Raw genomic sequence first — 24,234 nt, forward strand, 5'->3', positions numbered from 1 at the left:
AAATTACACATGGCTGTCCAGGGAGATATATATATGGGCTATTTCTGAAGCTTAGGTTCAAAAATCTTCATTTCAAATATCACTCACTATTTCAGAATAATGCTTGGATTTATTTCACAGGATAAAGTCATTACAATTACAAGTTAGAAAACAGTCAATTACCATTCTAATAAAAAGCTTTTGGTAAGGGATTTACTTGCAAATCTTGAACAAGATAGATTCACTCATTTTTTCCATTGAACCATTCAGTAATACATTTTTTTTTAAATCACACAAGTCATAAAAATTATATCACATCTTCAGATAATACACATAACTTAATACTTCTATGGCTTCAAGAACTAGCATGGTTGGATTTATAACAAACTTATTATAATCCCATAGGTATGTGGTGGGTCAGGAATTGTGAGTGTGTGTGTGTGTGTGTGTGTGTGTGTGTGTGTGAAAGAAAAAAGAGAGAGAGAGAGACAAAGAGAAAGAAAGAGATTGAAAATGAACAGGAAGAAAAGAAGAGAGTTGTTTCTTTGACTATTAAACATAGACTTCTGAATAAGGATCAAAAGTTATTAATCTTTAAAGTAATATGAAGAGAGAATGCCTTTTCACATGTATGAAAGACGGCCATCTAGAATTAGGAATGTTATATATCTGGTCTAAATAGGGCAAAGATAAATAGCCCTAAGGAAACAATCTACAAACAATGTGCAAACAATCTACAAAAAAGGATCAGTAACATGATCTAACCAGTTAAACAATTTATTATGTAACATAACTTCACACAAATAAAAAGATATAAATCCCAACTGCCTTGATGCAGCCTGGATCAGAATTGTGGCTGAAATCAGAGGCCACAATTCAATATTTGGGACATATTTATACTATAATATTATTGTTATATTTATGCTAAATTATACTTTTGTTAAATATTATTTGTTGTTTATCTGAAATTCACATTCAACTTGGCATCTTGTATTTTTATTTGCAAAACCTGGAAACTCTGTGTTAGACATTAACTGATATTGTAAAGAATAATAGAAAATATTGTAAGATATTCATGAATAAAAAAAAAAAAAGAACTAGCCAGGTGGTGTGAAGTATTTTTTACTTAAAAATAAGTAAAAATGTTGAAATACAGTTTCAAATAAGTTACTATAAAGACCCAAGTTATAAATAGTATTAGGCATTCAGGTGATATAACTTGTATTTATACACAGTCTGTATTTTTTCATGATAATATTGAATTTATGGGTAGCTTTTGTTTGGTTTGGATTGGTTTTTTATTGAGAAGGGCAGGAAGCTCTCCCAAGATCTCCTGCTTTTTATTATAAAACAACTATATTATCTTATAGGAGTGATGTTTTCTCAAGGCTTTGATTATCATAAAACTTGTTTCATATATATTTGTTGTGGAAAATTGTAATACTGCATAAGTATACTCTTGGATAATATCCTTGCTGGAATTTGAGTTCATTTACCTAAATTGTAGTGTACATACTGATACCATGATTGTTAACTCATTTTATATACTCTAATTTACTTAATATTTAAATGCTATTGTATCTAAAAGACATGGGTTTACTTGCTGGGCAGAAAGCATCATGACTCTGACATGGCTTTCTTCCTACAGGTGTGTTTGAAAGCCATCTATTTTGTGATTCCAGTAGCTTCATTTTGGGACACAAAACGAAGGATGCTTCCACAATTGAAACAGCACAATTCTTTTCTTTTTCTTTTAAAGGTTTATTTATTTATTTATTTTTATTTAAATTCAATTAGCCAACATATATATAGTACATCGTTAGTTTCAGATGTAGTGTCCAATAACTCATCAGTTGCAAATAACACACAGTGCTCATCACATCATGTGCCCTTCTTAATACCCATCACCCAATTACCCCATCCCCCCACCCACCTCCCCTTTAGTAACCCTCAGTTTGTTTCCTATGTCAAGAGTCTCTCATGGTTTTTCTTCCTCTCTGATGACTTCCCATTCAGTTTTCTCTCCCTTCCCCTATGATCCTCTTCTCTGTTTCTTATATTCCACATATGAATGAAACCATATGATAATTATCTCTCTGATTGACTTATTTTGCTCAGCATAATACCTCCAGTTCCATCCACATGTATGTAAAAGGTAAGTATTCATCCTTTCTGATGGCTGCATAATATTCCATTGTATATATATATACCACATCTTCTTTATCCATTCATCTGTCAATGGACATCTCAGCTCTTTCCACAGTTTGGCTATTGTGGACATTGCTGCTATAAACATTGGGGTGCAGGCACACCTTCAGATCACTACATTTGTATCTTTGGGGTAAATAGCTAGTAGTGCAATTGCTGGGTCATACGTAGCTCTATTTTTAACGTCTTGAGGAACCTCCATACTGTTTCCCAGAGTGGCTGTACCAGCTTGCCTTCCCACCAACAATGTAAGGGAGTTCCCCTTTTCCACACCCCCGCCAACATTTGTTGCTTCCTGTTTTGTTAGCCATTCTGACTGGTGTAAAGTGGTATCTCATTGTGGTTTTGATTTGTATTTCCCTGATGCCAAGGGATGTGGAGCATTTTTTCATGTGTCTGTTAGCCATTTGTATATCTTCTTTGGAGAAATGTCTGTTCTTATGTTCTGCCCATTTCTTGACTGTATTCTTTGTTTCGTTTTGTTTTTTGGTGTTGAGTTTGATAAGTTTTTTATAGATCTTGGATACTAGCCCTTTGCAAATATCTTCTCCCATTCTGTAGGTGGCCTTTTAGTTTTGTCGACTGTTTCCTTTGCTGTGCAGAAGCTTTTAATCTTGATGAAGTCCCAATAGTTCATTTATGCTTTTGTTTTTCTTGTCTTTGGAGATGTGTTTAGCAAGAAGTTGCTGTGGCTGGGGTCAAAGAGGTTGCTGTCTGTGTTCTCCTTTAGGATTTTGATGGATTCTTGTCTCACATTTAGGTCTTTCATCCATTTTGATTTTATCTTTGTGTATGGTGTAAGAGAATGGTCCAGTTTCATTCTTCTGCATGTGGCTGTTCAATTCTCCATTTATATAAAGCCCCATTTATTGAAGAGACCTTCTTTTTTCCATTTGATATTCTTTCCTGATCTGTCAAAGATCAGTTGACCATAGAGTTGAGGGTCCATTTCTGGGTTCTGTATTCTGTTCCATTGATCTATGTGTCTGTTTTTGTGCCAGTACCATACTGTCTCGATGATTACAGCTTTGTAATAGAGCTTGAAGTTTGGAATTGTGATGCCACTAGCTTTTTTTTTTTTCTTCAACATTCCTCCAGCTCCTAGTTTTGTTGATCTGTTCTACTATTTTTTTTTATTTCTATATCATTGATTTCTGCTCTAATCTTTATTATTTCTCTTCTCCTGCTTGGTTTAGGCTTTATTTGTTGTTCTTTTTCCAGCTCCTTTAGGTGTAAGTTTAGCTTGTGGTATTTGAAACATTTCTAATTTTTTGAAAAAGGCTTGTATTGCTATGTACTTCCCTCTTAGGACTGCCTTTGCTGTATCCCAAAGGTTTTGAACAGTGGTGTTTTCATTTTCATTTGTTTCCATGAATTTTTAAATTCTTCTTTAATTTCCTGGTTGACCCATTCAGTCTTTAGTAGGAAGTTCTTTAACCTCCAAGTGTTTGAGTTCCTTCCAAATTTCCTCTTGTGATTGAGTTCGAGTTTCAAAGCATTATGGTCTGAAAATATGCAGGGAATGATCCCAATAATGTTTTGGTATCAGTTGAGATCTGATCTGTGACCCAGTATGTGATCTATTCTGGAGAAAGTTCCATGCGCATGTGAGAAGAGTGAGTATTCTGTTGTTTTAGGATGGAGTGTTCTGTATATATCTGTGAAGTTCATCTGGTCCAGTGTGTCATTCAAAGCCCTTGTTTCTTTGTTGATCTTCTGCTTAGATGATCTGTCCATTGCTGTGAGTGGGATGTTGAAGTCCCCTACCATTAATGTATTATTATCAATGTGTTTCTTTACTTTAGTTATTAATTGGTTTATGTAATTGGCTGCTTCCATGTTGGGGCATAAATATTTACAATTGTTGGATCTTCTTGTTGGAAGACTGATATAATGTCCCTCTTCATTTCTTACTACAGTCTTTGGTTTAAAATCTAATTTGTCTGATATGAGGATTCCTACCTCAGCTTTCTTTTGATGTCATTTGGCATGATAAATGATTCCCCACCCCCTCACTTTCAATCTGGAGGTGTCTTTATTTATTTATTTTTTTAAGATTTTATCTATTTATTTTTTGAGAGAGAGAGAACGAGAGAGCACAAGCAGGAAGAGCAGCAGAGGGAGAGGGAGAAGCCAGGTCCCCGCTGAGCAGGGAGCCCAATGTGGGGCTTCATCCCAGGACCACTGAGATCATGACTTGAGCTGAAGACAGACACTTAACAGACTAAGGCACCCAGGTGCTCCTGGAGGTGTCTTTAGGTCCAAAAAGAGTCTCTTGTATACAGCATATGGATAGGTCTTGTTTTTTTATCCAATCTGATACCCTGTGTCTTTTGATTGGAGCATTTAGCCCATTTGCATTCAGAGTAACTATTGACAGATATGAATTTAGTTCATTGTATTACCTATATAGTGACTGTTTCTGTAGATTGTCTCTGTTTCTTTCTGGTCTATGTTACTTTTGGGCTCTCTCTTTGCTTATAAGATCCCCTTTAATATTTCTTGCAGGGCTGGTTTAGTGGTCACAAATTCTTTCAGTGTCTGTTTGTCCTGCATGCTCTTTATCTCTTCTTTCTGAATGAGAGCCTTGCTGGATAAAGTATTCTTGGCTGCATGTTTTTCTCATTTAGTACCCTGAATATTTTATGCCAGCCCTTTCTGGCTTGCCAGGTCTCTGTGGATAGATCTTCTGCCAGTCTGATGTTTCTACCATTGTAGGTTAAGGAGCTCTTTCCTTGAGTGCTTTCAGGATGTTACTCTTTATTTCTGAAATTTGCAAGCTTCACTGTTATATGTCAGGTGTTGATCTATTTTTATTGATTCTGGCGGTCTTCTCTCTACCTCTTGGACTTGAATGCCTGTTTCCTTACCAAGATTAGGGAAGTTCTTAGCTTTGATTTGCTCAACTAGTCCTTCTCTCTCTCCCTCCCCACCTTCTTCTTCCTCAGGGACCCCAATAATTCTAATATTGTTTCATTTTATGGTATCTCTGATTTCTTGAAGCCTCCCCCTCATGGTCCATTGGTTGTTTTTCTTTCTTTTCCTCAGCTTCCTTCCTTCCCATCATCTTGTCTTCTATGTCACTGACTCTCTCTTCTGCCTCATTTACCCTAGCTGTTAGAGCATCCAATTTAGATTGCATCTCAGTTAAGGCATTTTAAATTTCAGCCTGATTAGATTTTATTTCTGCATTAAGATATTCTCTAGTGTCTTTATGCTTTTTTCAAGCCCAGCTAGTAACTTTATAATCGTTATCCTGAATTCCAGCTCTGACATTTGACATATCCATAGCGATTAGATCTGTGGCAGAGAGTATTACCTCTGGTTCTTTCCTTTGTTTTGACTTACTCCTTCTAGTCATTTTGCCCAAAGAAGAATGGATGAATGAGAGAACAAAATCAAAAATATCAACCACAACTCAAGTGAAATATACACTAGACAAATCTGAAGATGTCAGAAACCAAAAAAGAAAAAAAAGGGAAAAAAAGAGAATATAATCTTCCAGGTGGACAAAACAGGGTGATCCAGAACAGAGGTTCTGGGTGTATTTTGGTCGGTTTGTTAGAAGACATTAAATCCCAAAATTGTAAAGAAAGCAAAACTTATATATATACAAAAATAAAATTGAATCAGTGAAAGGAAGCCAAAAATGAAGAATATATTTATAAAATGTAAATGTAAAAATGAAAGTTAAAAAAAGACTTAAAAACAAAGAGTTGATAAAATAAGAAACTAGTTGAAAAGAAAAAAAGGATAATTTTAAACTGAAAGACAAAAGAATCATGAGAAAAAAACCTCAAATTCTATATACTATTTTCCTCCAGTGCTGGAGTTTTGCAGTTCTGTGTGCTTAGTAAACTTGGTATTCCCCTGATGTTACAGCTGATCTTCTGAGGGAGGGTCTTGCTGTGCTGATTTTCAGGTGTCTTTGCCTGGGTGGAGTTGTACCACCCCTTCCCAGGGGGCTGGGCTCATTGTAAGCTGCTTCGTGTTCTTCTATGTGGCTTTTGTTCCCTGAAGGCTTTCCTTGCCACTTCAGAGGATAAAAATAAAAATGGCCAAACCCTGATCTCCAGCCATAGAGCTGAAAGATTGTGGCTGCCTCTCTTCAGTAAATCCTCAGGGGAAAAGCAATCTTCACTTCTGTGTGTGCCAAACTCTGCAGACTCCTGTGGTGTGTACCCAGGCCAATCCTCCCAGGGAGGGAGGAAGGTCACTGCAGGCCTGCCACTTGCATGGCCCCCACACGAGAGCAGTTGCCTGATCATGCACGCACCCATACTGCTCTTCATGGGGGAAGGCAGAGGGTCACCATGTTTCTGCCCTTTGCAGGGCCCCCACACAGAAAACAGTCACTGGATCCAGTCGTAGTTTGCCCTTTATGGCAAACCAAGCTGAAAGCTCACTCCCGGGCATACTGACTGCAGCTGGCTTTCCAGATCCGATGCCTGGGAACTCTGCCAGCTCAGGCACTTCCGTTCTTTCCATGACCCCGGGGATCCTGAGACCACACTGTCCCACCTAGGATTTTGCCCCACTTTGCCACATGAGCACCTTTCAGACAGGGACGTTTCTCCCTGGAGCAGCCTTCTAAATGTTCTGATTATACACTCTGGGGCTATATCACTTTCTAGTAGCTGGCTTACTGAGGCTCCCTCCCCCTGCCATTTATCTTCAGATATAGCCCCTAGGATTCACTTCTCCGCACCTCCTACCTTGCAAAAAGTGGTCGTTTTTCTATTTATAGAATTCCAGCAATTCTTGTCTTACATCTCAGGTTGAGTTTGCAGGTATTCAGAATGATTTGATAGTTATCTAGCTGAATTCAAGGGACCAGATAAAACAAGGTCCCCTACTCTTCCGCCATCTTGCCTCCCTCTATTTATTTATTTATTTGAGAGAGAGAGAGAAAGAGTGGGAAAGAGAAAGAGAGGGAATGAGTGGGAGGGGCAGAGGGACAGGGAGAGAGAATCTCAAGCAAAGTCTGACATGGAGCTCGATCTCATCACCCTGAGATCAGGCCTGAGCTGAAACCAAGAGTGATTTAACTGACTGTGCTACCCAGGCACCCCCAAATAGTACAATTCTGATGTCTGAAAAGAGGCAATACATATGCGAAAATATCTATTTACAAGCTTTAACTATTTTGTAAAATATCTATTGTAGACACTATCAATATCTCCTATGATTGTTTCTACCTCTAAACCTAGGCAATCCTTTTCCCTGGCCCAGCATCTTTGCTTCCCAACTTCCACCAATTCAAAGTCAGCCTGTCCTTCACAGCTTGGAAGAAGATATAACCATCCAACAAAAAAAATTCCCCTGCAACTTTGACCTATGTTGATGTCTCATTTTTCTGTACTCTCAAAGTGTGGTCCCCACTACCCATTCTCATATATTATAAACTACTCATTTCACTAAAAAAAATCTCTTGAGGCTTATTTACAGAATTATAACCAACCAAGAGGCAGATATTGTTGCTCTCTGTTATATTTCTCACAGAACTCATTCATTCATTTGAAAAATATTTAATGAGTTCCACCATGGTCTAGGCCTATGTGATGTGGTAGAAATTCAATCATTATTGTGATTCTTTGGAGCTTATAATCTGATGGAAGTGGTAAAGCGTTGTTAAATTCTAGTTGCAAAAAGTATGAATATCATGGCCTTGTAACCCCTGGAATATTGAGGATACCTAAAAAATTGGTTGTGGGATGGAACAAAAGATGGTCTCTCATATGACTCCTATTTTTACAAATTGGTTAATGTAGTTTTTCTTTATTCTCTATGGATATATAACAGAAAGTTAACAATTGACTCTCTTACCTGAAGCAAAGCACATTAGATTTCCCTTCTAAAACATTTCTGATAAGCAGGAGCAGTCATTTCATTTTGAATTTGTGTGTTCCATTTAGATGATTTAGGTGACATGAATCTAAATCAAAGAATAATAGCTGAAAGTCTCTTCTTTTATTATATGCAATGACATGTGGCATCAGCCACAAGGAGTTCAAGTAAACAAACATAATTGAATTCCGGAAGTAAGGATTAAGTACATTTTGAAACCTGATTCTTCCCCATGGACTAAGACATAAATGTATGAAAAAATACATAAAATGTGCAAAAAAATGAAGTTTATCATATGGTTTAAAAATTATCTTAGGCTTTTTATTTATTCAGTATGGTTCTTTACATTTATATTTCATTCATCTGTGTAGTGAAAAGTACTTCGTTATTTTGGAAATTATGCCACTCAAAATATTATATGGAGCATATAGAACGTTGATGTAGACAGAAAAACAAAGAATTCAGTATTTGAAAACCTTGATCATCTGCTGTGCATATTTATCCTATTCTAACCTAGATGATTTCAGAGGTCTTTTCTTGTACAGAGTCATCATAGAGGCAAATAGAAGTCCAGCTTCTGAATTCCTATTTGTATTATTACTATCTAACGAATTCTATTGTACAGCAGGTGTCAAATCATATCAGTTGTTTTGCAATCGAGTATGAATAGAAGATGTATTGCTATTGCAAATGAATCTAATATGAAACTAATGAGCAATAATGAGCAACTGTTTTGTCATTATTGAGGCAACCACTGAGATGCTAATAAACTCTCATTTTTGCTCTTTAGAAAAAGCAGTGGCCAGGATTTATAACATGGCCTTAATGTCCCCAAAGCCTGAGGCAAAAAAAAAAAAAAAGTAAAATCCTAAACTGAGGATAATTTAGTCATTTTCTGTATGATTGTTCTCTCTTATTAAAATGAACCTGTTATAATGCCTTTCAAGAATTTCTATAACGGAAGAGAAAAGATGAAGAATGGGTGTCCATTAAATGGATATAAAGTTAAGAAGATAAACATCTTGCCTAATTATCCTTAATGTAAATATAATAATTCTAGAGTTTTCCACTTGCCAGTTCTTTTATAGTATAATGAAGCCTAATGTAGGCAACTTTTTATTTTTAAACCCAGTTACTTCAGAAGTAACATTATTGAAAGACTTTTTGTAATTAACTTATTTGTTCCTGTGAATGGCCTAACTTGGTAAATAACCCAGAGCACTTATCACATAGTATTATTATGGCCATATGTTTTACATCTCTGCCTTCTCTTCGGTAGTGTAAGAGCAGGAAGCTTAATAAATATTTATAAGATGAATGGTGAATAAATAATTGAATGAATGGGAAAAGAGCTAGTGCATTAAATTTGCTTTCTTAGGTAGAAATAATGTGGTTTAAAACAGTTTTTAATACATGTTCATTTGATATGTTATAAGACCCTTAAGAACTCGGCTTTGAATATTTTGTACTACAGGACAAAAAGGTTTAAGTATATATGATTTATGTGACCTTGTTGCTTCGATTGATAAACTTATACCAAATCTGAAGACAAATTTTGGTATCTTCCTACAAATGTTTGCTAGAATTCATGATTTTACCATATTATACAAGATTTAATCAGTACTTTAAATAACATACAGGCCTCTAGTAATATTCTTTCAGACTTTTTATACATTTATATTCCTTATATATTTATATATGTGTGACTTTTATAGCTTCAAAAGTCTATTTGATTAAAGATAATCAAAGATTTGAATTATTAAACTTCCTATCTTTGCTGTTGATTAGGCTGCTGTAGACATATGTGTTCAAACACAAAGCGACTCTATTTGAATAATCCAATACTGCTCACTTTAGCAAGACTTCCTTTTCATTATGTACATACATGCAGAAATTCTGCTATTTTTCTAATGCGTATATGAGCAAACTATGTATAAATGTTAAAATATATTTATATCTTGTCAGATCTATCAAAATTAAATAAACATAAGTAAAGAAGGAACTACAACCTGAATGTTTGAGATATACAAAATAAGAAAGCCAAGAGACCTGAAATATTAAATTATTTGACTTTGCAGATCCAATATACTACACAAAGTTATTGTTAAATTACAGAGGGAGGAAGTTGATTTGAGATGTAAGTTTTGGTCAAATAGACTGTAACTTCAAAACTACTCTTGTCAGGCCTCCTTTAAATGAACCCAAGTGTTCTGGGTCCCTGATTTTTCATCTCCCACACCTCTATACAGTGTAATGTAACAACTGTCCAATAATAAAAACATTTTCTCATATTTATAAATGTACACACACTTCTACAAAATCTTAGGTTTTGAAGTGTATGAAAATTGTAAGTAATTACATTTTGATAACTTTTTTTCTTACATAATTTCCTTTACCGACTTCATAGGCCTTCAGAATGAATTAGTCCAACATTCAAATAATTCTTCGCACAGGCATCTATGTTATTTGGGAGACTATTTTTCATGGAATTATTTCTTGCAGCCAACAATATCTGTGACTAATTGTACTACTCATAAATCCAAGTAAAGCAATGTCCTCGAAATACATCTAGTAATTATTGTACGCCTCCTGTTCTCTATGGTGATCTAAAGAACAGAAAGGATAGTTAATTGTGCCATATAGATATAAGTTATGGTTCATTGGGGCCCATTCATTAAAATAAAATAAAATTCCCAGCATCATCTTTAATTTTGGTAAGGAGAATCTCCTACTATTTAAAAGCATTGATAACTTTTTAAAAAATGTGCCCTAGAGATAAAGATATTTTCCACTGCTTCTCTGTCCTCATGAGAAAGAAGTAAAATGATGAATTATCTCCTAAATTAAAACTTGAAGTAATTCCTTTATATATCCTTGAGAATATATATGAGACCACATGAGCATTTTTTCAAATCTGCTGCTAAACCAAGGAAATGTTTACCGTTACATTTTATTAAATTTATTTCTATTGAACATTAATTGCTTATAGACTTTAAAGAGAATGGCAGCACAATTTTTAAATGGTCCTAATTACTCATAGAATGAGAATATTCTTTTTATATATTAATATTATTTTTCATCAAAGTGATAAGAGTTAAATACATAATAAAAATTAAAATAGCACAACAAAGTTTTTAATAAAAAGCAATAGTTTCCTGCTTCAGCTCTGCCTACCTTTTGGCTTTCTCCTATCTTTATTTCTCCTGGTTGTTACTTCCCTCATTCTTTTTTTTTTTTTTTTTAAAGATTTTATTTATTTATTTGAGAGAGAGAGAATGAGAGACAGAGAGCATGAGAGGGAGGAGGGTCAGAGGGAGAAGCAGACTCTCTGCCGAGCAGGGAGCCCGATATGGGACTCGATCCCGGGACTCCAGGATCATGACCTGAGCTAAAGGCAGTTGCTTAACCAACTGAGCCACCCAGGCACCCTTCCCTCATTCTTTTTAAAAACAGTTGATATGTAGCCAGTGTGTCCCAGTCAGCCTCTCTTTTGGATATATAGATTTCTGGTCTGATCATTATGTGTCTTTGCCATAATAGTTAACAGATATTTTTAATATTAAGGTTGTCTAAATAATGTAATTTGTATCCTAATTTCTTGATTTATCACATATGAACATTACCTCTTGACTCAACACTATCAAAGAAAATCTATTTCATTCATAATACCTATCTCTCCTACCCGTCCCAATTTGTGATAGTTGTAAGATTTTCTAAATCTCTTAAGTTTGTAATGTCGAATAATACTTCACTTAAATACTTAAAGTTTCCCTGTATTTCTTATTCTATTAATTTCAATTGCATCTCTTGACTCCCCATTACTAAGGATATATAGTCCCTCAACATCTTTTCTGTCCTCCATCTCCAATATCGATAACATTTATATGTGCTACACCAAACTGAAATATGTATAAATAACATATATATCTATATGTAATTATATACATAATTAACTGAATGACAAAATTGTATATAGTTATATATATTAAAAATGAGTAAATAGTATTTATATCATTATGGTTATGCAAATATTTCCTTCTCTACAAATCCAAATCCAAAGTCAAAATCCCTGAGCAGCTCAAAAAGAGAAATTTCTTGACATCAAATAGATTCTCTCTCCTTTCCTTCCACTGATTGCTCATAATCATACCACACTCTGCTTCTTATATAGATCAGACTTGTATAGTTTTTGTTTTTCTTTTTTTTTAAATTTTTTATTGTTATGTTAATCACCATACATTACATCATTAGTTTTTGATGTAGTGTTCCATGATTCATTGTGCATAAGTTTTTGTTTTTCTTTTAAGCCTAGAGTTATCTTTCTTTTCTCTTTGAGACAGGGAACATGTTAGCTGTCTTTATCATATTACTAGCTTGTTCCTCATTCTGTCTATTGCTTAGAATCTCACTCTTTTTTGGAAGACATTTTTTTTTTTTCCTGAAGTCCAGAGATTTCCTGTTCTAATTTGGGTTGAAATTCTTCCTAGGCCTTGTGGATCCAATTAGGTGTAGCCAATTCCCCCTTTCCACTCAAGACATAGGTTTTAAGAGGGGTTGGCTTCACATGTTGGACTTCTGTCCGGATATGACCAACACTTATAGTCCCAAAGATTCCCTCCTCAATGGATCAGCGTAGAAAGCAGAGTCAGAGCCTTTCCTTCTGCTCCTTAACACAGCCTCTCACAGTACTTGCTTATTCCTTTGGCTTTAGCCAACTTTTCTCTATTTCATCAGTTTTCAAAGTATGATCTGTGCTCCTGGTCCACAGGACCCTCACGGGTGGTTTGTGAGGTAAAAAAATATTTCATAGTAACATGAAGACATTACTTCACTTGTTTCTGTGCTTTGGCTTGTGCACCACTGTGCAAAAGCAAAGGTGGTGGGTAAAACTGCTTGCAGCTTCGCATGAATCCAGGCAGTAGTACCAAACTGGACTCACGGTTTTTTTTTTTTAAAAAAAGCCAATTTCATATAGAATGCTCTTGATGAAAAAGTAAAACTTATTGTATTAAATCTTGACCCTTGAGTCCATGTCTTTGCAATACTGTGTGACAAGACAGGAAGTATGCATAAAATACTTTTGCTGCATATAGAAATACAGAAACTGACTTGAGCAAAAGCAGTAGCGTGATTATTTGAGAAGTGAGTTGAACTACTTTTTTTTTTCATGGAACATTATTTTTGTTTGAAAAAAAAATGACTGACAGAAAAAGTATGATTATGTAGACTTGGGTATTTGGCAATATTTTCTCGATAATGAATGGAGTGAACTTATCACTTCAAGGAAACCACTTACAATATTTGTTGCCAATAATAAAATTTAAGATTTCAGGCAAAAATTAAGTTTTTGGAAGACTCCTAGCCACTTCTGTGAGCTTGACAGATTCTTAATAAAGTATTTTTTCTTTTTTTTTTTGCTGAGGTTGGTGGTGATATTACTGAACATGGTTTTTAAAAAATGTATTTTGTAATACCAGATCTTCATAACTCAGCAAACTATTATTTTCCAAAAGACAAATGCATGATGTTAGAAATCATGTATGGATGAACGATTCATTCAAAGTTTCATAATGACCAATGGACTTTAATGTGATAGAGTATAGAAAGTCTGTTGATATGGTCTCAGATTCTACTTTGCAGCTAACCTTTGAGAAATTATCACTTGTCAGATATTAGTGTAGTATCAGAGAAGAGTACTCACACTTATCTGAAAAGGCTATTAAAATGCTTCTTCCCTTGCCTACTACATTTCTGTGTGAGACCAGATTTTCTTGATATTTTTAATCAAAATTAAGATATCACAACAGATGGAATACAGAAGCAGAGAAAATTCAGCTGTCTTTATTAAGCCAGATATTAAAAGAGATTTGCAAAAGTGTAAGATAATGTCATTCTTCTCACTAATTTTTTTTTGTTTGGAAAAATATAGAAATTTAGGTAAAAATATATGTTATTTATGTTAACATAGAATGAGCTTATTGTTATTCTGTTTAAATGAACTAATAAATTAATACATAAACTTTTTCAGGTTTAATTTCTAAAACAGCATATATTGAAATACGTAATCCACAGACGAAATGGTCTTCGGGGTTTTCAATAATTTTTAAGAGTGCAAAGGGGTCCTGAGACCAGAACTACCGCTCTTGACTTCTTGCCTGCAAAGATCTGAAGTATTTGCCATATTCTCTCTTCTTATCTGAGTTTTTATTTCCATACCTTTCTGAGTATTTTTGTCTTTCTATCACTCATCCCAGGGAGACAGTGGTGGAAGATGGAGACTGGCCAGTTATTTTATTCCTCCAAACTGTATAAACAGCAGGTTTCTCAGGCTCCCCCTAAACCTTCATTTTGGGAAAATAATTATCTAGCTTATTCAGACTATCAAATGTACTAGGTTATTGACACTGACTCATGTCCCTATCTCTTTGAACTAATGCAGTTTATGCTATAATTTTATGTCAACTTAACCATTTCCCCCTCAATTAGTAAAGGCTATTCCTCTGGGAAGGTTACAGATTTTATTTTCTTCCCAGAAAGCTAACCATGACCTTATCACCTTTCTGATTTAAAGAGGTGGGATCTCTTTAAAATTTCAATGCCTGTAAAGTTTTCCTTAAGAAACTCAAATAGAATCATCTACTGACATTTCTGATAATTTTCTGAAGTAATAAGAAGAGGATAAAGATGGATACATCCTTTTAAAAGGGAACCTTTATCATGGTAGCATGGCTTCATCTCTTTCTGCGGAACTTGAAAGCCTGTGTTCAGTAATTTATGTTAATGCTTTATTTTCGAAGTTTTCTTTCTTCCATAAGCTCTTCAGACTTTGACCAAGAACTGACCTTTCCCCTCTTTGAAATTTACCCTCCAACCTACCCCCCCTCTCCAGGCTAGCTCTTCATTAGGGAAGACATACCCTCATATGGGAGACATACCCTCACGTTGCTGCGCATTGCGCTCTGGTGGCAGGCCTCCCTGACAAAAATCAAAGAGCTGTTAGTGCCAGAACGATGAACTCTGTGATCTCAGCCCCATAAAGAGAAGCATCCCCAGAGAGAGGTTCAATTCATGTCAGAGTTAAATCTTAATTCATCTGAGAGCTGAGAAGCAGTCGGGCTTTTGAATATTTTTATTGAGAAACATTTTCGAAATCACAGATCAGATTAATATTTCAGTTACTTCTTTGAATGAATCTGGTCCAAGACAACAAACAAAATCCATGGATTGTGTGCAGTGTGATTTAGACAGAAGTTTTTAGAATGTTTAGACAGTTTCTGCTACATTTTTTCAGGTTGAGTAGGGACATGGTCTAAACTCCTGTTCCCCCTTTCTTTTTGCTTTCTTTTGAAGTCCTTCCTCCCTTCCTCCTTTCCTTTCTTTCCTCTTTCTTTTTCTTTCTTTCATTCCTCCCTCCATCCCTTCCTCCCTCCCTCCCTGCCTTCCTTCCTTCTTTCTTCTTTTTACTTTTTCTAGAGATACATTGCTTTTAAGAACAACCTATTGCTTAACACAATCTAACTAAATGCAATTGTACTTAGGATTTTTGAATGCATCAATGAGAACAAACAGGTATTCTCAGAGATTAGAGTCTTCCTTTGATTTTTATGACGTAAGGTACCATGCTACCCTAAATAAAATTGTGTTGTTAGTGCTACAACCTGTCTTAAAGTGGCAATAAGTCAATATAATTCTGGGTTAGAAAGAACTGGGTTTAATTATGTTAAATGTTGAAAGACATATAACTAAACTTCATGGGAAATGGCATGTGGCCTCAAATTAAATAATATTTATTGAGAACTTAAATGTGCTAGTCACTATTCTAAGTGACTTGCATGTATTACATTATTTAACCATTAGAATCACTTTATAATGTCAGTACTTTTATTGTATCCATTTTACAGATGAGGGAATCAAGGCACTGAGAGTTTTAAAACTTTGTACAAATGTATTAATAAGCATCAGAATTGAGATCAGGATGTGGACAGTCTGGCTGCAGAAAATGAGTTCAACCATCACACTATGATTCCTCTCCAGGTAGTAAAATATAACGTAGTCATAAAGAATCAATAGTGAATTCTGTTAGCAATTTATGGAATTTTCATTAATTCTTGCATTTAATTTTACTGAGTTATTTTCCTTTCACTATTAAGTAAGACAATTGAAATAGTCATGTCTTGGTACATGTTGTTTCCTAATCTGGAATGACAGGCTTTCTTACTATTCAAAATCAACCCATTCTTCAATGCTCATTTCAAACTTCATTTTCTTAATGAAACTATAGCTGTTAAAAAGCAGAGGCTTGGGGCACCTGGGTGGCTCAGATGGTTAAGCGTCTGCCTTCAGCTTGGGTCATGATCCCAGGATCCTGGGATCGAGCCCCACATCGGGCTCCCTGCTCAGTGGGAAGCCTGCTTCTCCCTCTCCCTCTGCTTGCTGCTTCCCCTGCTTGTACACACTCTCTCTGTGTCAAAAATAAATAAAATCTTTAAAAAAAAAAAATATATATATATATATAAAATTAATTTAAAAAAAAGCAGAGGCTCCTGGAATTTAAGTGTTGGAATGGAACATAGAGGATTTCTAGTACGATTTCTACCTAAATCAGGGAATTGCTGAGACATTAGCTTCTGGCCAAAAACATGCTGTTATAAGGCACCCAATATCTTTTCTTCTCAAACCTCTATTTAGCTAGTGATTCTGACCATCTTAAACTAGAACAACACCTTGTTTTTCTGACTGAAATTTAGCCTTACCTAGCTATTTTTATTAATCTCCTCATTTCTTCATATATTTGCACTTTCAATAGTTACTATAGTTTCTTTTTATGCACCACTCTTCTAGGTGCTAGAAGAGAATATTAGAATAATAAAGACGTGGAAATCGTTTTAAAAAATCAGATGCTTTGGAGATGCCTAACATAGATTAGGAGACCAGGGAATGACAGTAAACCTTGGGTTGAGATGTGAAGAAAGAATGGGATTTAGCTGTTTGAAAAAGAGGAGGAAAAACACTAAAGCAGATGAAGTACCTGAGGCACAGAAAAGCTAAGTCAGTTTTCCAAAATCATAAGGCTAGTAACTGGGAGAATTGAAATTTGAGTTGGCATTTTCACTCCACAGTTGATGCTCTTAAATTAGGGTAATGAAAGCGTAGCATCATATTCAGGGAGTTGTAAGTAATTATTTAAGGCTGAAGTGTGGGATGTGTTAAGTGGAAGGGTTGAGATGGTGGTAAAATGAGTCAGAAGAGTTAGGCAGGGGCCAGATTGTGACGAGTTTTGGAAGCTCTGCCAATATGTTTGGATTGTATTCTCATTTTCTGTTTCTTCTAACATGGAAAGAGCCAGTTGGGTTTGTCCTCGTGTTACTGATTTGGCTTTCTCTAAGGTCAGTTTTGTTTTCTCCTGATGCAATTATTCATTTTTATTCTGTTGTTACTTTTAAAAGTTATTTGATTATTTGTCAATTTTGTAAAGAATTTACCAGCTTCGTTTTCTTGTCCAATTTCACCTCAGAATATTGCCTTCTCATGACTCCCTGCTTCTGCTTTATAGAACTCATCTTCTTAGATTTTTTTTTTTTTTTTGGTACACCAAATAAATGTTTTACACAGTATTCTTATGTTTTGTGTAGGAGGAAATTTTAGTTATGCTTTTATTCCAAGTTTTTAGGGAATTGTGCTTTTCTCTTGTGACTCAAGTATTTTGGGGATATTATATATATATATATTTGTTTATATGTCCTTGAATTCAGGAACAACTAGACAGGCAGTACACATCTATACATGTCTGTATATTTAGTTCTCTTAACTGTATATTTTAGCCATGAGAAAATTTGCACCTAGATCTGTCCCTGATTTGAAAGTCAAGATTTATGGTCTCTAGTCCAATCTTTGTTTCGTGTGGTATTTTCTTCTCATTTTAATTTCAGGGCTTCTAACTATTCTGGAGGGTCAAATTAATCTCTGGTTGCCATTTGTTTGCCATTTTGTATGTGTCTGGAGAAAGGTGTTCAATGGTCAAATAATTTTAGGAAATACAATGTGCTGCTTTCTCCTCTTGGAAATGCACTATGAAGCACCTGGAGAAGTCCTATAGCAAAGAAGCTTGTTAATCATTCTTTTTAAAGCCAGTATTTGTTAAACTTATTTTCAAGAAACATGCTTTTTTATATGTCTATGAACATTCTTTGGACTACTCTACTTTTGTAAATGCTATAGGATGAATTAAGCCTACCTCCCATAGACTTTGTTAGCCTGTCAGCATTACTCTGTTGTAATACTTATTTGCAATGCTGTTCCTCACGTAGCTATATCCAGATTCTACACAACAGTGCCTCCACCTTCCATCACTTCTTATCATATTGTATATATTTTAACTCTTTTTTTTTTTTTTTTTTGCTGACATATAATTTACATACAGTGAAATACACTCTTCTAAAAAAGTTTAGTTCTATGTTTGGCAGATGCACGTAATCATGTAATTACCACTACAATCAAGATATAGAACCATAGTGAATATCAAAAACTTTAGTGCATAAATGGATGTGTAAACAGGGGTACTGATGAAATTTACTGACCTGAGAGGTATGCCTCTTATAGTTGAAGCATGTTCACTGGTTTATTGGTAAATACAGATTCTGTATCTTCATCAGAGACTAGGAAGTAGGTCAAAGTCTTTTATTTTAATGATACATGCCATTCTGTTTTAGGAGGTGGATTTTGGGATATTCAAGGATGTTATTTTTTTCCATCCATCCCTATGGATAGAGAAATTCCTAACATTCCCCTTCCCAACTCTTCCCTCTTTGTGACTTAACAGGGTTCATGTTCTCTACCTCCCCTTTGTTTAATCTGGGGTGTGTGTGCGTGTGTGTGTGTGTGTGTGTGCACACGCGCACATGTGTGTGTGTGTGTTATAATGAGAAAATGAGAGGAATCTATTAGATACTGTGTTTTTTCCCATGCTAACAGCAATCACGGTATTTTTTAAATATTAAGATATTATTGAAATACAAGATATTCCTGTACTTCTCATCTTCCCAGTGGTGTTCAGTAAAATTTGGGTAAAAGTTTATATTCAATGGATGCTTTTTCTTTGATTGACTGAGTGGTTGGGTGATTTGTGAACTACTGTGCAACACTACACGGTAATATGGGAGTGATGTTTACTTTTAGACTTGGGGATGTTTTTGATGATAAGTATAAGAAGTTGCTATGCCATTTTGAGAGGCAAATTTTAATGTATTTCTGCTTATAATCTGATCTTACCATCTGGACCATATTTACCCTGTATAATTCTTTTCTTTCAGCTCAGTATGACATACTCATTTTTAGTACAAGATAGGTCATGTTTATCTGTTGCACTGTCTATGGTCCAGTGATCTCTTTTGTAGTCTAAGGGGAACTGTATGAAAACTGAACTGTATCAAGGAGACTAAGAGTGTTAAAGTTCACCAAGAAATCAAGACGAGCCTTTGCAGAAACAAGAGGGAGTTAAAATTAGTATGAATTGATTTCCTACCCCCTTTTCAGAAATTGTCCTCACATGTTGAGAGCCCCTTGGCCATTTATGTTATGTTCTGTGTTATGACTGTGACATGACTATGCCAGAGGATGGCCAAGGTCAACAATGTGACCTATTTTTATTTTTTCTTAATAGGAAAAAGTTGCCATTCTTTTCCCACACTGGCAGAGTCTTTCTGTGTGTGTGGCTTTGCAGACTCCTTTTTGTGAACATTTCACATCTTTTCCTTTGATTAAGCTTGTTAGATTTCAGACCTCCTTGAACTTTAAACTTCTCATTTTCAGCTTTTCCAGTTAGATGTTCTAAATCTAGTGATCTATTATACAGTATTATTAACTTATCTATCCTTTGGCAGCTTTATAAATTATTTTGGAAATATATTTTTCTTAAAGCAGTAACACAAACAGGAGGTAAACATTATTTTAAACTTTTCTACTTAAAATTGGAAATTTTATTTACAAATCTGAATTCTCTGAAAAAAATAGTAAGAATGCATTTATTATGTGGATACTTAATACATCTCAACTTTCAGGTTTTCTTGAACTCCGAGGCTGCATTACAAAGAAGTCTTAGTTGTTTGTGGATTAAATCGGTGGCACTTATTGGCTTAAGCATGCATCTACCTGAATGGATTACTGATGCATTAAAAGTAACATACAGGCACTATGGAAACAACAACAACAAAACTTCCAGTAAAACATGAAGTATTTAGGAGAAAATTGATGCCATATAACAGGTAATTAAAATATAAATTTCCTTTTTAAAATGCCCAATCAACCCAATGTTCCAACTCACTTTTTGCGTGTGAACAAAACCAAATAATGTTAGAATTGTATGTTAGGAAATATTGCCATGAAACTTTCAGTCAAGATGGCAGGCTTAGCTAATGTGAAATGCCACCAGTCACTTTCTGGAGCCAAGGACAGAGGATGTTAGAAAGAAATAAAATAATTTAAACATGTATTTGAATGTGAATCCAGGAAATGGGAAGCTTAGTTACCAGAAACAAAGACTGAAGTCAGGCAGAATGGTGAGCTGATACTGAAGTTGAATGTCTCACAGGGCATCTCCAGACATTGATGCCTGGGTTTAATATCTATGTGGACGAGTGATGAGGAATTGGATCCATGCAGTTGGAGTACAGAAACTGAGCTATGAAGGGGATGCTGTGTTCAGGAAACTGGAAATAGGAAACAAAAACTGTCTGCTAGCTTGGAAGCAATAAGAAACTGGCATTTTCTAGTGCCTTGGGTGGGAAAAGTCAAGAGCTAGCGTACATAACCCCAATCTGCACTTTGAAGAACTATGGAGTCCAAATTCACACTGACTACAGTAGGTGGTAGAACCATAGGCAAAATCATTACAAAAAACACTGAACAATTGCTGAAGATAAAATATCTCAAGAAGTAGAAATCATAAACAATATGAAGAGGTTTTAATGTAAGTATGCCAAAAATGTAAAAGAGATAACAGAAAGAAGAGGAAAACATAAAGCTTGAATAAGAATCTATAAAAGAAGAATATTTTTAAATTTTTTAAAATGAAATTATAATTTATGTACAGTAAAATTCACCCTTTTTGGTACACAGTTCTCAAGATTTGGCAAATATACACAGTTGTATAACCACTATCACTATAATTGAGATATAAAATATATTATAATGTATTATAATTATATATGTATTATATAACTGTATATGTATTATATTATATATAATGTATTATAATATATTATAATATATTTTATATCTTGACTATATATACATATATATATACATGCACACTGGGGTTATTTATAAAATAAGCCCCAAATATTTCCCATGCCCCCTTTTGTAGCCAACTCATCCTTCCAGCCCCAGGCCCTAAAAGCAATTGATCTGTTTTCTGTCCCAGTAGTTTTGGCTTTTCCAGAATGTCATGTAAATGAAGTTATATAGTATACATAGCCTTTTGAATGTAGCTTCTTTCCCTTAGCATCATGTATCTGAGATTCATCCATGTTGTTACATGGATGAGGAGTTCATTCTTTTTTATTACTGAATATTATTCCATTGTATGGAGTTGCCACATTATTTTTTTGTCTGTTCTCCAGTTTTAGCAATTATGAATAGAGATACTATAAACATTTGCATGTAGGTTTTGGTGTGAACATAAATTGCCATTTCTCTCAGATAAATACCTAGGAGTTAGAAGTATACTTAGTGCACTTTATAAGAAACTTCCAAACACCTTTGGAAGAGGCTGTTAACAATTTGCATTTCCACTAGTAATGTATGAGGGATTCTAGTTGTTCTGTATCCTACCAGCAATTTGTAATGACAGCTAGGACCTTTCAGCATGATTTTGAATAGGAAGAATGAAGGTGGAGCCTCTTTACTTTATTTTTGATCTTGGGGCAAATCATTCACTAGTACATACCATGTTAGTTGATTTTTTATAAACGTCCTCCACCAGATTAAGGAAATAAGGAAATTCCCTTGAACTCTGAGTTTGGTGAGAGCTTTTTGCTTGCTTGTTTGTTGAATCAATCACATTTGAATTGAATTTTAATACATTTCTTTTCTTACATCTATTGAGATGTTAATATCTTTTTTTTTTCATGTTTTAGTCTATTACTATGGTGAATTACACTGATTCATTTACAAATGTTTACCCAACCTTAAACTCTTGGGATAAGTTTTACTTGGTCATGATGTATTGTCCTTTCTGTATATTGCTAAATTTAATTTGGTAGTCTTTTGTTGAGGATATTTGTGTCTCTGTTCACAAGAACATTGACAATTTTCTTGTCATCTATTTCCATGACTTTGCTGGCCTCATAAAATCAGTTAGTAAATGTTTTCTCTTCTTCCATAATATGGAAGGGTTTGTATAGAATTGATATTGTTTAGTCATTGGTTATTTGGTAGAAGCTGCCAGTGGAGCCATCTGAGCATGGAGTTTTCTTGGTTAGGAGATTTGTAACTACAAATTTAATATCTTTAACAGATGTTCTAGCTTTTAGTTTGTCTAGTTTTTCTTGAGTTAGCTTTGACAGTTTATATCTTTAAAATAATTTATCCATTTGATCTATGCTGTCAAATTTATGGGGAAGAGTTGTTCATAATATTCCCTTATTATCTTTTTATGTTTGTAGTGGTGTCCCTTTATTCAAAATGGATCATCTTAATTAGCCATCTGGAAATTCTAGAAAATAAAAATCTACTAATTGAAATTAAAAGGTTAAACAGCAAATGAAATACACAGGAAAAGAAACTTAGTGAACTGGAAGATACGAGATAGGAGAAAAATCATGGACAACATAACAAATAAAAACCAAATATGGGTAGCATAGACATTTTAACAATGTTTATTCTCCCAGAGCAATCTATACCTTCAATGTCATCCTGATCAAAATTCCAATGACATTTTTCAAAGTGTTGGAACAAACAATCCTAAAATTTGTATGGAATCAGAAAAGGCCCCGAATCGCCAAGGAAATGTTGAAAAAGAAAAACAAAGCTGGGGGCATACGTTGCCTGATTTCAAGCTATATTACAAAGCTATGATCACCAACACAGCATGGTACTGGCACAAAAACAGACATATAGACCAATGGAACAGAATAGAGAACCCAGATATGGACCCTCAACTCTATGGTCAAATAATCTTTGACAAAGCATGAAAAAACATGCAATGGGAAAAAGACAGTCTCTTCAATAAATGGTGCTGGGAAGATTGGACAGCCACATGCAGAAGAATGAAACTCGACCATTCTCTAACACCATTCACAAGATAAACTCAAAGTGGATGAAAGACCTCAATGTGACACAGGAATCCATCAAAATCCTAGAGGAGAACATAGGCAATAACCTCTTTGACATCACCCACAGCAATTTCTTTCAAGATACATCTCCAAAAGCTAGTGAAACAAAAGCAAAAATGAACTTTTGGGACTTCATCAAGATAAAAAGCTTCTGCACAGCAAAAGAAACAGTCAACAAAACAAAGCGGCAACCCACAGAATGGGAGAAGATATTTGCAAATGACACTATAGATAAAGGGCTGGTATCCAAGATCTATAAAGAACTTCTCAAACTCAACACCCAAAAAACAAATAATCAAGTCAAAAAGTGGGCAGAAGATATGAAAAGACACTTCTCTGAAGAAGACATACAAATGGCTAACAGACACATGAAAAAATGTTCATCATCATTAGCCATCAGGGAAATTCAAATCAAAACCACATTGAGATACCACCTTACACCAGTTAGAATGGCAAAAATGGACAGGGAAAGAAACAACAAATGTTGGAGAGGTTGTGGAGAAAGGGGAACCCTCTTACACTGTTGGTGGGAATGCAAGTTGGTATAGCCACTTTGGAAAACAGTGTGGAGTGCCTCAAAAATTTAAAAATAGAGCTACCTATGACCCAGGAATTGCACTCCTGGGTATTTACCCCAAAGACACAGATGTAGTGAAAAGAAGGGCCATATGCACCCCAATGTTCATAGCAGCAATGTCCGCAATAGCCAAACTGTGGAAAGAGCCCAGATGCCCTTCAACAGTTGAATGGATAAAGAAGATGTGGTCTATATATACAATGGAATATTACTCAGCCATTAGAAAAGATGAATACCCAACTTTTACATCAACATGGATGGGACTGGAGGAGATTATGCTAAGTGAAATAAGTC

At 35.0% G+C, this 24,234-nt stretch overlaps 1 long non-coding RNA gene across 1 annotated transcript; it reads left to right on the top strand.

The window, feature by feature from the left end:
* Window positions 1-17,368: 17,368 nt before the first annotated feature.
* LOC116636266 lies at window positions 17,369-22,845 on the top strand. Its single transcript, XR_004300302.1, has 3 exons — window positions 17,369-17,420; window positions 20,091-20,294; window positions 22,695-22,845. It is a non-coding gene; the product is annotated as an uncharacterized LOC116636266 (long non-coding RNA).
* Window positions 22,846-24,234: the final 1,389 nt, after the last annotated feature.

This window comes from Phoca vitulina, unplaced genomic scaffold, assembly GCF_004348235.1.
Source record: "Phoca vitulina isolate PV1807 unplaced genomic scaffold, GSC_HSeal_1.0 scaffold12, whole genome shotgun sequence".
NCBI classification, from domain to species: domain Eukaryota; kingdom Metazoa; phylum Chordata; class Mammalia; order Carnivora; family Phocidae; genus Phoca; species Phoca vitulina.